This window comes from Megascapheus bottae, chromosome X (assembly GCF_031878675.1).
Source record: "Megascapheus bottae isolate mThoBot1 chromosome X, mThoBot2.hap1, whole genome shotgun sequence".
NCBI lineage: Eukaryota > Metazoa > Chordata > Mammalia > Rodentia > Geomyidae > Megascapheus > Megascapheus bottae.
The window spans coordinates 85,591,296-85,610,563 of NC_143547.1; the positions used below are offsets into that span (position 1 = coordinate 85,591,296).

The 19,268-nt window shown below is 32.8% G+C and overlaps 1 pseudogene; it reads left to right on the forward strand.

Moving 5' to 3' along the window:
* The first annotated feature begins 16,666 nt into the window (after positions 1-16,666).
* On the forward strand, positions 16,667-17,027 carry LOC150041485 (large ribosomal subunit protein eL31 pseudogene; annotated as a pseudogene).
* The last annotated feature ends 2,241 nt before the right edge of the window (positions 17,028-19,268 follow it).

Below are 19,268 nucleotides of genomic sequence, written 5' to 3' on the forward strand. Positions count from 1 at the left end.
TTGTTACAATGTTTTACCTTGTTACCTGATATATTGTATATATGTGTAATTGGTTATTTCAAATTGTGTAGGGAATAGGGGAAAACAAGGTGAGGTGCAGGGGTGGGAGGAAGGAAATGGGGACCAAGACATGAGAAAGGGTATCAATGTTTGTCAAGTAATGCACCTTCTGTCTGGTGAATATAATCTAACCCTGCCATTAATTACAATAAAATATATATGAAAAAAAGAAAAGAAAAAAAGATTCTGTGTTAATATCCATTGAGATTATTATGTAAATGAAAATGGGAGTAAGACTTCCACAATAATTTGGATATGTGTTCTTGGTTCAATTTGGATATGTTAATATTGGCTAGAAATTCACATTTTTATATTACATAGTAATATATTAAGAATTTTTAATACTTGAAACAAATATGAAAACTACATTATTGTTAGTACATTATTAGAAAAGTCATGTAAATTTTGAATTATTTTAATATTAAATTTAAATATGTGGTAATTATTATTAAAAGAATTGCTCATTTTTTTTTGCCAGTCCTGAAGCTTGAACTCACTGTCTTAGTTGGGCACTGTCTCTGAGCTTTCTCAACACTAGCATTCTACCACTTGAATCACAGCACCATTTCCATCTTTTTCTGTATACATGGTACCAAGGAATCAATACCAGGGCTTCATGCATGATAGGCCACACTCTGGTCGCAAGAATTATTAATCTAATATCATTTCTTCTTTTATGCAGATCATGAAATTAATAAAAATGTAGAAAAAGAAAATTTAAATTTAAAAAGGAAAAGTTTAAGAGCACACACCCATACATATTTGAATAATTGTGACACATAAACTGAACTGAATATTTTGTCTATTTAATCTGAATCAATCTCAAATGAATTGTTATTATCATTCAAATACAACAGAAAATTTCCATTAGACTATAATCAAAGAATATATTAAAATTAATTTTAAGATAAAATGCTACATTCAGGGTTTGTTGTTTTATTCTGGCATTTTCTGAATTGATTGAGCAGTATCAACATCTTTTTATATGAATCATGAATGTGTTGACAGATTATTGACAAACTTCAATGTAAGTACAAAGTACAAAAGACAAAATTTCAAATGCTGCAGAATTTGTCACTATAAGTACACAATGAAATGTTTGACAAGGAAATCAGTTATTTAAGAACATGATGTTCTTAATGCTAGTGTTATTAAATACATTTGAAAAAATTAAAACATTCTGTTTCTTAGTACAATAAATTTAATAATTATTTTAACTGATAATGATTTAAATATATGTAAATATATTTTACGCTTTTCAATTGTAATGAACAGCATCTGTAGTTTAGTGCGTAGTGTATAGTTTGTATCAAACAATAATCTATCCATGTATATCAATGTGTCAACAAACACATAGATATGCCTTTGTAAAAGATTCACTATTCACAAGCCTGTTATATAAATGGTTATTTTTCCATTTAAAAGTGAAAAACATTAGTTTGAAAATGTTAAGTCAATTTGGTCAATATTATATAATCACAAGGCTTAAGAAACTTAATTACATTTTGAAATGTTTTTTCACATTTTTTATTTAATGTTAAAGCTGAATTTCTTTTCAACTTAAACATTTAAAGTAATGTTATGATGTATAATTAACTTAATGAAATTAGACATGTGGTCTATTCAAACAAAATTGAATCTTGTCCAGAAAGTAATTATGCCTGTATTTTCCAGAGTTTTCTCTGTTTTCTTGTAATAGTTTCAGTTTCAAGTCTTATAAAACTCACCAAGCACTGATTTAAAAAGGCATGGAATCGGCCCAGATGTCCCTCAATGGACAAATAGATCAAGAAACTCTGGTATAGATACAAAGTAGGAGTTTACTCATTTATTTGAATGCTAAGGCACCATCTGTAAAGAAATGGAAAAACTTGGAAGTTGGGACCAGAGCAAAACAGGATGCTTTTTTTCCTCATAAGTGAAAGTTAGAATTAGCCTACAAACCTATAAATAAACATGTTGGATGATATGAAAGTGTTTACAAATGTATTAACTGAACTATAGTAGATTCAAGGTGAACTCAAATAGCGTACTTCTTAGAAAGACAAAGTCCAGCACAAGTACTAGTTAAGGGATACTTCCAAGGAGTGGAGTGTGGTCAAGAAGAGAGGGGTAGATGAATGAAGAGGAGAAGTGGGGAGATGTAATTGAGAATCCAATCTATATACTACAAAATTACAAAAGTGTTGGATCAGGAAGTATGCATAAGATTTTTGAAAGAGGTAACACTGATCAAAATTCATTTACTGCTTTGTTGAATGGCAACTCCTTTGTACAACTACTTAAAGATATCACATTGTGAAAAAAAGTAAATGTGACTAGAACCCAGGGGAAGCACTGGAATGAAGTGGATGGAGTGAACGTGTTTAAATTATACTATATGCACATATCAAAATGAAACTGAATTATGTAATAATCAGTTATTTGCTTCATAGATACAAAGTTCAGTATTCCTGGATTTATTCTCTAGATTTAATTCTCTATTTGTATTTAAGATTACTAAAATATTTAATGAGGTTTGACTTGATATATTGATAAAAATAGTCAGAATGACAGCAAATTCAGTGTTAAAATGTTTATATGCTTATATATGGAAATTTTTCATAAGACCTAAGTGACAAAGTAATTTAATGAGATAATGTTACATATTTAGGTCAAACCCTAAAATATTTGTCATATAGCAATATTTGTTTTATAAGTGAGCCTAGTAAGTTATGACCATATTTTGTCCCATTGTTTGACAATAAATAAAAATCTTCCTGTCATTATGTGATAGTGTTGGGTATAAATATGTACCAAATACATCTGAAATTTTTTAAGAAAAGTTATTCCAACAAAGTTGGGAAAAATTACAAACAGACAGTTAAAAAGGTAAATTAAAGACAGAACTTTCCTGTGCCACTAAAAAATAATTAAATGAAACTATTTTGTGGATCGAGGAATGGATAGCAAAACATCGGAGGCACCAATAACAGCAAACAGAATTCAGATGAAATCTAGAAATATTGAACTTTGGATCTATGGATCTAATAACATTAATACATAAGTCAAATCACTGAGAAAATGTTCGAAAGGAGACAATAAGCAAAAATCTAGTCCAAAGGAATATACCAGTTGTTACAATACCAGCGAGATACACAGATTGTGTACTACTTGGGCACAAGGGAAGAAATCCCATTATCTTTTTGTAAATATAAATATTTCCAAACCCAAATATGTCTCCCGTTTACTGTCTAACAAAGGACATCAAATTCCTCAATAGAATCTACTTGAGGCACAAAGTCAATGGGAATTTATGAATAATGCCAATAACAAGTCAACAAAAATAGCCACTGATTTAAAAAAAAAGAATTCTGAAGTGGCATTAGAGTAGGAACCTCAATATAAACTGATCCCCACTCAAAAGGAAAATGTAAGTTCTCTATGCAAAATATGAAAATTTGGGGGATAAGGCAAGATCATTCAGGGTCTCAAAACTTATTTGCCTTGTTTTATCATTTTCTCCTTTGCTTTACTCATTTTAAACTGCTCCATTCCAAATTCTTTTATTCAATGCTTATTTTGCTTCATTTTGTGTATTTTTAATCTTTTCTATCTCTCCTTTTTTGATAATTATTAATTACACTAGACCACTAAGTTTTAAAATCCTAATGCATTCTTCGAATGTAGTAGTTTATTTCCTTTCTTCTTTATTGGAGTATAGCTGAATTTGCATATTTAATGTGTTTTTAAATGTCTATAGTATATGTCCCTGCTCACTTTCAATCTTTTGGCTAATGGATGGTAGCTATTCTGACCCCCAGAAAAAATTCTCCATTAAGAAGAATTTTTTTTTATGCTGCCATCAGAAAGAATGACATCACCCCATTTCTAAGGAAATGGAAAGACTTAGAAAAAATCATATTAAGTGAAGTAAGCCAGACTCAAAGGAACATAGGCTCAATGATTTCCCTCATATGTCATAATTAGTATAAACCTTGGACTCTCCTAGCAGAGGTTTACAATAGGGCAAAATCTAGATACATAAGGCCATATAGGATGAGGCTAAATGAAAGGATCTCCAACATATAGAAACAAGAGCCATATAAGTGGTGACTGTTCTTCTTAATGTACTATGTTATTTCTCATCTCTTTCGTAGTCCCTTGGTTATCTCATATTGTTACAGTATCTTACCCTGTTACCTGATATATTGTATATATGTTTATTTGTTAATTGAAATAGGATAGGGAAAGGGGAAAACAAGATGGGAGGAGGGAAATGGGGACAAAAACATGAGAAGGGGTAGCAATGATTGTTAAGAAATGCACCTTCTATCTGGTGAATATAATGCAACCCTTCTATTAATTACAATAAAAAATTTAAAAAAGAAGAATTTTTCAAAAGGCTAACAAGTAAAAAATATTTTTTCCTAGGTAGTGAACAATTTGTCTTAAAGAAACACAAAAACTCTGAAAAATAAAGCAATATAATGCTTCAAAACTTTTTATAACTTCTCAATAACTGAGTCAAATTATTGAAATGGTTGTGATTACAGATAAATGCAACTAATTATACTTTATTATGCATACATTTATTTGAAAAAGGGAAGGTAAGGAAAAAACAAGATGAATGGGAGGGGTTGGGGAAGGGAATGTGTGAGGAAAACATGGGTAACAATGTTCAGGAAGTAATGTACCTAAGGCTACCTGATGAATGTAATTGTAACCTGTCTGTACATCACCCAACAATAAAATAAAAATAATATAAAATAAAAGAATCTGCTTTGTTACATGGCAAATCCTTTGTACAAATACTTATAGATAATAAAATATCTAAGATATGGAAGTAAGAGGTTTATCTTTGTGATTGCATTTTTTATCAATCCTGGGGCTTGAACTCAGGCCTGAACACGGTCCTTGGACTTTCTCAAGGCTAGAGCACTACCACTTCAGCCATAGCACCACTTCCTGTTTTTTCTATGTATGTGGCAACGAGGAATTGAATCCAGGTCTCCATACAAGCTAGGGAAACACTCTACCACTAGACTAAACTCCCAGCCCATGTGATTGTTGTTCTTAATGTACCATGCAAAGTTATTTCTTTTTGTTTCCACTTATGGTTAATTTCATGAGGTTACTGTATCTGACTTTGTTACTTGGTATATTGTACATATGCTTATTTGTTTATTTGAAATAGGGAAGGGAAGAGGGAAATCATGATGATTGGGAGGGTGTATGAGGAGGGAAAGGGGGACAAAAACATAAGAGATATCAAGTTTTGAGTATGTAATGTACCCATTACCTGATGAATGTAACCGTGATCCCTGTATTCATTATCCCGATAATAAAATATGATTTAAAAAAAGAAAGTATTTTTTCTATAACCCCACAGGGGGTTATAGAAATAGATGTATAAAATAAGGATGTCAATTGTATACATGGATTTAAAAAGTCAGCAACAAAGATAATAAACAGAAAATTATTGAGGTACAAGAGGAAAATTGAACTGTTAGAAATAGGAACCTAAATAAAGTAAATCACAGTGAAAAGCATCATCAGCAGATTAAACTGTACAGAAGAAAGAATATTAGAAACTGCAAACAAGAATGAGTATAATCTAAATTAGGATAACAATAAAGAAAAAGCAATCAAGAATTTTCCAAAATTTTAAGAAATCTGGAACATGTTAAATTGACAGATTCAAGCCATGGAATAGGAGAAGGAGCAAAGATCATAAATATAATTACCTCAGAAATCCTAAAGTCCAAGAAAACATGGGATAACATAGTTTAAGGACTGATAGTAAATGTATGTCATGTAAGCATGCTATATCTAGCTAAGTTATTCTTTAAAATCAAAGGACAAATAAAAAGCCTTCAATGATTGGCAATAATTATAGCAATCCATGGACATAAAACCAACATTACAGAAGTTACTTAAGGTCATAGTTCACATGGTGGAGGAAGAAAATCAAAAGCATCATAGCTCAAGAAAGAATGTCCTGATACAAATAGATGAACACATGAGAATTTGAAAAATGTCATTAATAAATTAGATATTGACAAAGATAAATAAAGATCAAAACATGAATAGAGAAAAATAGAATAAACCAGGAAAGTTACAACAAAATGGCAGGAATCAGAAAACAGCTCTCAAGAATAGCTCTAAATTAATATAGCTTAAATTTTAAGTAAATTATGCTAGACTCCAAAACACAAATACTGCCTTGTTTCTCACATGGAGAATATAGATAAAAGTATTACAAACAAGGTAACTAGCAGAAAGCCAGGAGATGAATAAGAAGATTCTGTCTATAATGTAGAGGAATGGGGTGAAGGTAAAGGTCTGGTAATTTGTGTAAGCACAATATGTATATGTGTGTAAATATAATGAAATCCATTATTTTAGGCAATATAAAAGGTAAACTATTGAAGATGGTATATGTTATTTTACTTAATGTTACTTTTAATAGATACTGAATGAATTTTAGAGGGAAAGCATCTGATCAATGTCCATTTCTTCCATTTCTGAACCTGACTTATTGCCTTATGAATGCCTTTTATTTTACTTGAGTTCTTACAAGGAAAAAAAAATATTTTCCCATAGACTACAATGAATATTTCTATAGGACAAATTCCTGACCTAAAAAACTGTAAGATAAATAATTTTGATAGATTCAACCACCTTTATTGTACACAAACTACAGATTATTTTATATAGATTATAATTTTATATGGCTCAGTATTGCTAGTATATATAGCATACAGTTGTAGCATACAAGAGCATACATACTCCAAATCTTTTGAAATATGCCATCAGTATAACATATGCCTCTTTAATTACCATTTCTGTGTATAAGAAGAATACTTAAAATCTACTTGCTAAACACAGTTTATCAGTATAGTGTATGTTATTAATGAAATGAATAATAATATAAACTTTATTAACCAATATAATGTTTCAACTCAGCAGAACTTGACTTTGTGTAGTGAGATCTACATGAAACAGTTCTAATGTTAAATATGGATTATTTTTGTACATGGAACCAATAGAAATAATTCAGTCTGAAATTCTTTGCAATAGAAAGTTACACAAAGGTCATCAGTTATTCTGATAGCCATTTACCAGAACTCTTGTTACTACCCAAGTGAGGTAAACATAAAAAGATTATAGGGATAAAAATCATCTCTTGTGGTTAGAGATGTGGTTCAATTTGTAGAGTGTCAGCCAATGAGTGAAATTTCCAATTACTGAGTTCTAGTGTTGGTCTCACACCCAAAACTAAAGAAAATACTTTTACTAACTGGGCTCTGGTAGCTCATGCCTTTAATCCTAGATACTCAGGAGTCTGAGAGCTAAGGAACATGGTTCAAAGCCAGCCCAAATAGGAAAGTTTGTAAGATTTTTAAATACAATTACCCAGCAGAAAACCCAAGTTGTACTATGGCTCAAAATGACAGGGTGCTAACCTTGAGGAGTTCAAGCCTCATAACTGACAAAAAGAAAGAATAAAAAAAAAGAATTTTGTTGTTATGTAACACCAGTTGTAAGACTAAAGATCACATTATCCTTTTCCATCATAGAAATATATGATTATATTTATGTAGGTTCTACTACTCTTAATAGTCTTTCTTCTTGAGAGCCTCGTGTAAATCAAGTCCGTTTATTACTTTCACAAGTCTTTCTCAGAACTTTTCTTTCCCCAGGATTATTGTACTTTACTGTCAAATTGAATCAGAAACACAGAGATTTTACTTTAGGAATTGTCCCTTTCAGTATATTTCAACCATTTCTGCAAGAATTAATACACTAATGAAATATTCAAAAGAGACATAGCAAGTAAAATAGGAAGAATTTCTCCCCTAGAATATTTTTTACAGTAGGTTAAATCAAAGTCTATCCATTAATAATTAATCTCTTATAGTATCAATAGAAAGTAAAATAGAAATACTAATGAAAGAAGAATCTTAGGAACCATTTATGAATCTTTATGAATAAATATCAAGGTACTACTTAAATAACTTTGTGAAATTCAAATTAATAATAAAAATTTTGTGTATTGAAATATTAATGAACATTTTTGAAGCACAGAAAATATTTTTTTTCAGTAGGAAATTTCAAAAATATATAGAAGGTCATCTTTCTATAATTGTTCTTAGAATGTTTTGTAACTTATGATAATTTTTAATGTTACTTCTACCTTTATTTCAGATTTAACTCAGTTTTATCTACAAATTACTTCCATTATTCATCTTATTTATATTCTTTTTTTAATATTACAACTAATCTAAAAAATAGTCACCCCTTTTTACTCCCATGCTCAAGCATCTCTTAATTAAACAATATTATTCTCATGAAATAGCACTTAATGATATGCTATTCTCATAGTAGTTTACTCAGATTGCCCAAAATATCTTATGCAGAATTTGAATTCTGATGTGTTACTTGGCTCCAGATTCTTCCTTACTTAGCAAAAATTTTCTACTTCCTATGTACTCACTGGCTTCCCTGTATTTCTTAAAGGCATGCATCATGTGCTACCTGGTCACTCCCTGCAGTTTATCTGAGCCATGAACTTTATCCATGTAGCATGAAATGAACTTGCACAGTCTATTAGCCTCCATTGCTGTCAGAAGGAATCTGTTAGCCATGAAGTAACATATACTATGTAGACACTAATCTAGTCACTTTCTAATCCTTTTGATGAATAAAGTATTTTTTCAACTATTTGTATTTTACATCCTCCTTGTTGATTCTGCATATATATATATACACACACACATAATGGACCCACTTCTTTTTTCCCTTATATTTTTATTGTAATTAATAGAAGGGTTACATTATATTCACCAGATAGAAGGTGCATTACTTCACAAACATTGATACCCTTTCTCATGTCTTGGTCCCCGTTTCCCTCCCACCACCCCCACCCCTCATCTTGTTTCCCCCCTTCCCTATCCGATTTCAAATAATCAAATATGTATATATACAGTATATCAGGTAACAAAGTGAAATACTGTAACAATATGAGATAACCAAGGGACAGCAAAAGAGATGAGAGATAACATAGTACATTAAGGACAACAATCACTCATACAGCTTTTGTTTCTATATCCTGGAGGTCCTTTCATTTAGTGTCATACTATATGGCCTTATGTATCTAGGTTTTGTTCTTTTGTAAATCTCTGTTAGGGTAGCCCAAGGTTTCTACTGATTATGACAAATGAGAGAAACTATTGAGCCTATATTTCTTTGAGTCTGGCTTACTTCACTTAATATGATTTTTTCTAAGTTTTACATTTCCTTACAAAGGGGGCTATGTCATTCTTTCTGACAGCAGCATAGAATTCCATTGTGTATAAATGCCACATCTTGTTGATCCACTTATCAACTGAGGGGCATCTGGGTTGGTTCCATATCTTTGCTATGGTAAATAGTGCTGCAATGAACATCGTTGTACTAGTGGGTTTAGTGTGTCCTTGTTTCTGGACGATTGGGTAAATGCCAAGTAGTGGAATTGCTGGGTTATAGGGGAGTTCTATGTTTAGTGTTTTGTGGAACTTAATGGGCCCACTTCTGCTTGGTGCTATTTCTGGTATTTAGCATTGAAATGATCTTTGCTATTATCTGTATGTTGAGGATATTTTCATTTGGGAACAGAAGCGAGATCATCCTGTTGCATTAAAGTGCAATAAATGAATCCTTCATATAAATCCTCTGCTGCTTCTATTTTCATTTCTCTTATTTTCCTGAAAGACATTTAAATCTACCTTTACAAATATCTTCTATTTCCCTATCATGGACTCCAGGTTAGCTAACTATGGCTATTAGCTTTATCACATTATAAGATCTGTTTGTATTAAGCATAGAAGGAACTGATTTAATACTATTTCTTTGTATTAAATTGTAGATAGTATTTGATACTGTAAAATACTGCTTCCTCTAGCCTCTATAAAACTCTTCTATCCTTGTTTTCCATACTATAATCTTGCTACTGTGGAGCAACACGGGTATGGGGACGGACACCCAGGGCCAGCCTGAAGTCCCCCCCGAGCCGAGCAAGATGGTAAATATTGATGACTCAGCCCTCCCCCAACTACTGGGGAAAAAATCACACCGAGCCAGGAGCTGTGTCAGCCATGAAAGCACAGCAGATCTCTCCTTTATTGCGTCAGACACTTACTTATATACTGTGGAGAAAGAGAAGGTGGGAACTGGGAAGCTAGCCAATAGGAAGAGGGCCACCGTGCTATCACGGGGCAAACTTTTAGGTACTGGACTGGACCAGTGCAGGAAAGAGCGGGAGACCTGTGCTGCGGGGGGCCTCATTCGAAGCACTTACACAGAGATGCCTTAAAAGAGGAATGCAAGGAACGCGAGGAATGCCTGGCCAAAGCCCTTTAATGGCCACTAAGCTAGAATGATGAACAGGCTTCAGAGATGAAGGTCAGTCCCCAACACTATATAATATTCTTTAGCACATGTCCTACATAGATTTTTCAAGTTGAACTACAGTGAACTTTTTCTCATCCAATTCATTCTACATTCAAATACAGCTGATTACTTCACTTAGTAATATCAGAAATGAGTTGTATTGTCTATTTGGAATCACACAAATTTGTAAGTATCAATTTTTGTGTTCCTTTCTCTGCAGCTTGTGGGAGTTTCTTTTTCCTGTTGAATATCAATGACTTCCTTGTTCAAGGAAGAAAATCTGCAATCCACATTGTTACTGCAGTCAATAGGAATATTCCAATATTATATATAATACTAGAATACATGTAATAGTATATATGTCATCATATATTTTATTGCACAGTTAATTTCTACACTTTTATCTAATCCCAACACATAATTGTGCTTTTATCACCAAGAACAGGGAAATCCAAAATCTTTTCTTTTTTTGTATAGAATAATTTTTCTCTTTTAACCAACTTTGGTCATTCATGTTCTGTAGTATTTGTCCTTTATGACTTCTAATTTTAAAACTATATTCTGAGATTTTTGTTGAGCTACAGACACAGTTATGTTTCTAGTTTACTTCTTTACTGTGAAAACTACTGTACAATTGAAACAAACTTGCTAATTTCTGACTCCTCAAGTTATTTCTTTCTGTTTTAACGTATAAATAAATAGAAACACCATTTTAACAATCACTTGAAATAAAAGGCTAATTATGTCCCCCTTTTCTTTTTTTTTCTGTGTATGTAGTACTGAGGAATGAAACCCAGGTCTTCGTGCATGCTAGGCAAGCACTCTACCACTAGGCCAAACTCCCAGCCCTATGTCCCCCTTTTCTTGTTGCCTATATCAATTACCAAGTTCTATATTCTATTTTAAGAATATATCTTGAATCTATTTACTTTTACACTTTTTTTGTGCTTGGCATTAAACTCAGGGACTTGCACTTGCTAGGCATATGAACCTTTTTCCCACTTGAACCATGTTCCCATTACTTTTCTTTCAGTTTATTTTCCAAGCAGTGTGCTATACTAACTTGTTCATTCATTTCTTTTTTTCTCATTTCTTCTTTTTGTGTGTACATGGGGGGTACTGTTGTTTGAAATTAGGGACCGTAGCTCTTGTTGGATTTTAGTTCTAATAGCTCTATCACATGTCCATATCTAGGTTTTTGACTGGCAAATGGGGGACAAGAGTTTTTCCTTGTCTTTGGATTTGTCTTCCCTGCCTTTGAACCAGCATCCACAGATCTCAGCCTCATGAGTAGATAACATTAGAGTCAAGAGCACCTAGTGATTTATTCTTTACTTCAACAGCAAATATATATGAAATTTGTTCATTGCACTTGGTGCTCTTGAGAACACACTAGTAATCATGAAATTTTCAGTCTGCCATAGGGCTGATAGTTTATTATAAAGTGCAAATTAGACATATATTTGAGATATTAAAAATTCTAGAATGAATAGAGACATATTTTGTTTCTAAAGAGGAATAAGCAGTGCTATAAATATTAACTAATGTACTCTTTAAATTCATAAGGCAATTTAATTCTTAGAGGAGAGATTGGTATGTGTATATACTTGTCCTAAAAGGAAAAATAAGTAGAAAGGCAAAAAACTATAAAAGAAGACTAGATCATCAAATTAAAAAGAATATTTTAATATACATTTATTTCTTTGTCATGGAATTTGAAAAAGGGTGGTGTGACACAGAAATAGATCAGTGGGACACAGAGAGTGAATGCAATCTAAGTAATTTTTATCTCGTGAATAAAGTAAAAGTTATCACAATAGATAAAGTATTTAAATGTAAGTTATAGGTATATGAAGTATGAGTGAATGTTTTTATATATCTATACTTTTCAGATCTAGACAACTGTTTAAAGTATAATATAAAAATCAAAAATACTATGGAGGTTTATATCATCTAATTTTGTTTAAATACTAATGTTACATACACTATTTCAGAAAACAGACAAGAAACAAATATTTATAAGAGTTCACTAGGCCAGTAAAATCCTAATGTCCAAATCTGACTTGAAAAATTGCAGAAAATGCAAATCGATATCATACCCATCGACAAAAAATATCATGGAGTATTATCAAAAGTTATGAAGCAGTATAATAAGAAGGATAAATAATCACAATCAACAAAGGTTATGATAGAGTCCAAGATATTGTAAAGAAAATGATCATGATTATTACTATTTCCAATAAGTACAGTAAAGCACTTGAAAAAATTCAGTATTTATTGAGGAATTAAAATGAAATTTAAAAAACCTGATAGCCAAGGAGAAACAAAAGACATTTCTCAAAATGTTGAGGCATCCCCTGAATTGTATCTTTAATTTTATACTTCAAATTCAAAACTTAAATATTTTTTCCAGAAATTCAGAATCATGGGCAGGATGTCTGATTTAATTACTTCTATTCTAGGAGTCAAAGGAAGCCAAAGAATGAAAGGAATTCAGTTTCTAACTAAAAGAAGTAAGCTACCTTTCTTTGCAAATGCCATGAATGTGTCCTTAGAAAATACAAAAATGTAGAACATTCAAGAACAAAATGCCAGAAGAATTAGTAACTGGTCATGGCTTTTTCTCTAGACCACAGATGAGTCTGTCTTTGTCTTATTATGGTAGAAAGAAAAAACAAGCTCCTGGAAGCCCATGTTATGAAATTCTAATATACATGTAAATTCCCCAAAGTCTCACTTTTATTACCATCCCATTTGTAATTAGCTTTCAACATGAAGGCATTTTGTAATTTTTAAAAAGCTAGATTAGATTTAAGTAAGGATTTAAAATAATGAATTTCATACAAATTTTATATAAACATGTAAACATACATTGATCATATTCCCATTTACTTTCCTTACATACTTCCCCTTCTTTTTCCTTTTTCCTAATTATCACAATTCTACATTCATGTCCTTTTGTGGATTCCATATACAATTACAAAACTGTGAGTTATTTATGGTGTAAGAGCAAAACCTATCATCAGATAGTATTCTTTTGAATAGCATTGGCCTTAGCATTTTTAACTGCTTTGTTCAAATTTTCTTTAATAATTAGGACTCATATACTTGAAAGTAAACTTTATTTCTTTTTTTCATATATTTTTATTGTAATTAATAAAGGGTTACATTATATTTACCAGATAGAAGGTGCATTACTCCACATACATTGATACCCTTTCTCATGTCTTGGTCCCCATTTCCCTCCACCTACCCCGCCCCTCATCTCTCATCTCTTTTGCTATCCCTTGGTTATCTCATATTCTTACAGTATTTCACTTGGTTATCTGATATATTGTGTATATGCATATTTGGCTATTTGAAATCTAATAGGGAAGTAAGAAAGTAAACTTTCTATCTTGTAGTACAGTTAGTCCAACTTCTAATTAGTAAGTCTAGAAATGTATTTGACATCTAACTTTATAGAACAGTTATTGATCTGAGAAATTCACAGAATACCAATACTACAAATTTTATAATATAGCAATTTACTATCTTTTTATTCTATTTGACCTAAACACATGGTGAAATATTTTTTTTTCTGAATAGGCTTTTCAATTAATCAAGCTCCATACTTCAAAGGATAATTTCATTAAAAAAATTTTTTTTGCCAGTCCTGGGCTTGGGCTCAGGGCTTGAGCACTGTCCTTGGACTTTCTCAAGGCTAGCACTCTACCACTTGAGCCTCAGCACCACTTTCCGCTTTTTGCTATGCATGTGGAGTACCGAGGAATCGAACCCGGGTCTTTTTGTGAATGCTAGGCGAGCACTCAACCACTAGGCCAAACTCCCGGCCGTGAAAAATAATTTTTAAAAAGCCTATTTTCTAAAATTTCTGAAGGTGAATCTTTTTCTATCCATTTGGAGGTTAGCTTTTGAAAACTTTTGGCCCATGTTGAGTCCTCCTTGTAAACGACAGTAAGAATTCAACAGGCCTATTGGAATTTACCTGTAATCTCAGTTACTTGGAAGCTAAAGATAAGAAAATAGTGGTTTGACAAGATGAGGGGTTGGGGTGGGGGGGAGGGAAATGGAGACCAAGACATGTGAAAGGGTATCAATATATGGGAATTAATGCACCATCTATCTGGCAAATATCATGTAACCCTTCTATTAATTACAATAAAAAATATATGAAAAAAGAAAATAGTGGTTTAATAACAGCCCAGGAAAATATCTAGCAGAACATCATCTTAAAACTAACCAAAATTGTGGTGGTGCATGGCTCTGTCCCAGCTGTGGACAGGGAATGGGGACAGACGTTTGCAGACTGCTGTCTTTGGGTAGCTTGGGAAGAACAAATGTAAAATGAAACTGCAGTATAAAGGGCTCCAGGTATGGCTCAAATGATTAGAGTACTTAATAACACGCATTATGAGTTCAAAACTTATTACACCTAAACAATAAAACTAAATAAGTCTTAAGACTTCTTAGCTAGAAACTTCTAGCTAAGTATGAAAAGATCATTTGTGAGCAGTCAAAACCTTCTAAATGCTTATACTTCAGAAACTTAATCACAGAAAAAAGATAAAATATTATCGATATTTGTAAGAAAATCAAACCATGAGTACCTAAAAAATTAAGAAGACAGCAGAAACTGTGTTATAATGGTGTAATACATTTCCATCTACAGTGTACAAGGGATCTTTTTTTTTTCCTGAACATCTTGTCTATTATTTGTTATTGTCCCAAATCTTCCCTAAATGTCAAAATCCCTAGTGTACTATAAGGTTGGGTAATTTTGGCTTCCCTATGAGATAATATGCAGGGCTTGTCTTTCTGTGCCTGATTTCTTGTTTTCAGATTTTATATTATTATTGTTATTGTAGAAGTGATAAGAAGATGGGTTACAGTTACATGAATCATGTAATGAGGACAACTTTTTGAACCATGTCACTCTTTCTCTCGCTCTCTCTCAGTTTTTCCCTCCTGTCTTCACTGACAAATAGTATATTGTGAGTACCATTGTTTTAATTTGTTCAAGCTATTTTACCACCATTTCATGTGCCCCCTTACTTTCCCAAACACAAAATAACAAACAAGACAAAAGGAAAAGAAAACAAAAAGAACAGCAGCAACTAAAACAATCTGCATTCTTTTCTTGGAGTCTGCTTCATAAAACACCATATTTGATTTAACTAGATTTTAATTTGCATGAAAACAACAATGCTAAATTTACTAAAAAGTATTCCCATACCGTGTACTGAAGACTCATGCCTATACGTGGATCAAAGTCAGCGACAGCAGGGAAGTCCAGACTACTCTTTTTTTATTAATTTATTTTTTATAGTAATTAATAGGAGGGTTACATTATATTCACGAGATAGAAGGTGTATTACCTCACAAACATTGATACCCTTTCTCATGACATGGTCCCCATTTCCCTCCTCCCTGCCCCCCTTTTTGATTTCCCCCCTTCCCTATCCAATTTCAAATAACCAATTAAGCACATATAAAATATATCAGACAACAAGGTGAAATATTGTAACAATATGATATAACCAAGGGATAGCAAAAGAGATAAGAGATAACATAGTACATTAAGGACAACAATCATTCATTATATGGCTTTTGATTCCTTATCCTGGAGGTCCTTACATTTAGTGTAATGTCTGTAGATTTTCTACTCTTATCTCCAATTAACTACCAAAGACACCTGTACTTCTCTCTGTCAGTTTCTCCGCCTCTCTCTCTCCCTTCCTCTCTCTCTCTCTCTCTCTCTCTCTCTCTCTCTCTCTCTCTCTCTCTCTCTCTCTCTCTCTCTCTCTCTCTCTCTTTCTTCTCTCTTCTCCCTCTCTCTCCCCCTCTTTCTCTCCTTCCAATTTTGCTCTTGCTTTTATTTCATTAATGATTGAACTCATATAAACATTACATTGAAATGCAGTAGTGAAAAAATAGAGTATTAAATTTTTAAGAGTCCTCTTTAAAAATTGCCATTAAGCACACAACTAATTAGTGAAATTAAGTCTTAAATTTGAGCTCTATAAAGGAAAATTCATAAAATGGCCTTAGCAGCATTTATCCATAAACTAAAAATGAATGTCTACAAGGTAACCTACTAGTATAAACAGTTATAGATAAATGAAAATTTCAAAACAATTAGTGCTTTATTTAAAAAAAAAATTGTTTGGCTTTCCAACTTGGGCCCGACAAAATGGCTCCGGCAAAGAAGGGTGGTGAGAAGAAGAAGGGCCGCTCTGCCATCTACGAGGTGGTGACTCTGAGAATACACCATCAACATTCACAAGTGCATCCATGCTACTCCTGCACTTAAAGAAATCCAGAAGTTTGGCATGAAGAAGATGGGACTCCTGATGTGTGCGTGCATTGATACCAGGCTCAACAAAGCTGTCCCAGGGCCAAAGGAATAAGGAATGTCCCCTATCAGATAGGAGTGCAGTTATCCAGAAAGCGCAATGAGGATGGAGACTCACCAAACAAGCTCTGTACTCTGGTAACCTACGTCCTTCTTACCACCATCAAAAATCTACACAGTCAATGTGGATGAGAACTAACGAGTTAGTGTCAAATAAAACTATAAAATTGGTAAAAATATTATTTGGTTATTATTTATTAAAAATTGACTTTATATATACTTTTTTGTGTGTGAAAAATAGCATTCATTTCAATATTTAAACATTTTAATTATCAAATTATTTTTTCAAGCTGAAGATGTGGCTCAAGTAACAGAGCACAAGCCAAAGAAGTGTAGAAAGCACAGAGTTCCGCCATTAAACCCAATTTCCACAAAAACACAAAAGTTAATCTGTAAAGTACAATTTAGCAACATGGAGCATTTCTAATAACTTTACTATTCACACAATTTTTAATATTTAGCTGATGCCACTAGTTGTGTTCTAAAATAAAAACTTTTTAATTTTTAGAGGTTTCACCAGTATTTATAGAGAAACATTGAAATTATTTTTAAAAAATAGGATTTATATTGACATTAAGCCACAAGTTGTTTGCAAATATAACTAGTATAGATTTTTAAAGATTATTTCAAAACATGAGTTGAATGTTTGAAAGGTGAATTCCATTTTTGACTGTAATTTATGGTCAGGGTAATATACAGATGGGTTACAGTTACAATCATCAGGTAGTGCGTGCATTACTTCTTGAACATTAATACATCTTATCATGTTTTTGTTCCCCTTTCCCTCCCCCCCACCCACTCCCAATCATGTTTTTCCCCTTCCCTTCCATATTTCAAATAAACAAATAAGCCTATATACAATATACCAGGCAACAATGTCAGATAGAGTAACCACATGAGATTAACAATAAGGATAAAAAAGAGAAAAGAAATAACTGCACATAATACATTAAGACAATCACGATCCTGGCCATTCTAACTGGAGTGAGGTGGAATCTTAGAGTTGTTTTGATTTGCATTTCTTTTATGACCAGAGATGTTGAGCATTCCTTCATGTGTCTATAGGCCATTTTTGTTTCTTCTTCAGAGAAGACTCTCTTTAAGTCTTTGGCCCATTTTTTAATGGGATGGTTGTTACTTTGGAGATTAGTTTGGGAGTGATTCAATTTTTTGAGCTGTTGATATATTTTTGAAATGAGGCCTTTGTCCACTGTATGGGTGGTGAAGATCTTCTCCCACTCTGTAGGCTTCCTAATTAATTTACTAGCTATGTCCTTTGCTCTACAGAAGCTCTGCAGTTTAATGCAGTCCCACTTATCCAGCCTTTCTCTTATTTGCTGTGATTCTTGGTCCTTATTAAGAAAGTTTCGATCTGTGCCAAGGAGGCCTAGTGTGTCTCCTATTCCTTCCTGTGAAGTTTTCAGTGTGTCAGCTTTTACCTCCAGGTCTTTGATCCATTTGGAGTTAATTCTAGTGCAGGGTGACAAAGAAGGATCCAACTTTAGTTTTCTGCAGGTGCTTAACCAGTTCTGCCAGCACAACTTGTTGAACAGGCTGTCTTTCTTCCATTCTATTTTTTTGGCTCCCTTGTCAAAGATTATGTGGCTCTAGGTCTGTGGTTTAATATCTGGGTCCTCAGTTCTATTCCATTGGTCTTCAGGCCTGTTCTTGTGCCAGTACCAAGCTGTTTTGATAATTATAGCTCTGTAATAGAGTCTAAAGTTTGGTATTGAAATTCTTCCTGAGCTGTTCTTTCTGCTAAGAAGTGTTTTTGCTATATGGGGTTTTATTATTCCATATGAAATTTTGGATTGCCTCTTCTATTCCTTTTTGTCCCTCAGTTGATGAGTGGATCAACAAGTTGTGGTATTTGTACACAATGGAATTCTATGCTGCTGTCAGAAAAATGACATAGCCCCATTTGTTAGGAAATGGAAAGTCTTAGAAAAAAATCAAATTAAGTGAAGTAAGCCAGACTCAAAGGAAATTAGGCTCAATTTTTCCCCTCATTTATCATAATCAGTAGAAACCTTGGGCTCTACTAGCAGAGATATGCAATAGAGCAAAACCTTGATACATAAGGACATATAGTATGAAGCTAATTGAAAAGACCTCCAGGATATTGAAACAAAAGCCATACAATGAATGATTGCTGTCCTTAATGTACTATGTTATCTCTCATCTCTTTTGCTGTCCCTTGGTTATCTCATATTATTACAGTATCTCACTTTGTTATCTGACATATTGGATTTATTTGTATTTGGTTATTTGAAATTGGATAGGGAAGGGGGGAAAACCAAGATGGGGGGGGTGGTGGAGGGTAGGGTAATGGGGACCAAGACATGTGAAAAGGTATCAATATATGTGAATTAATGCACCT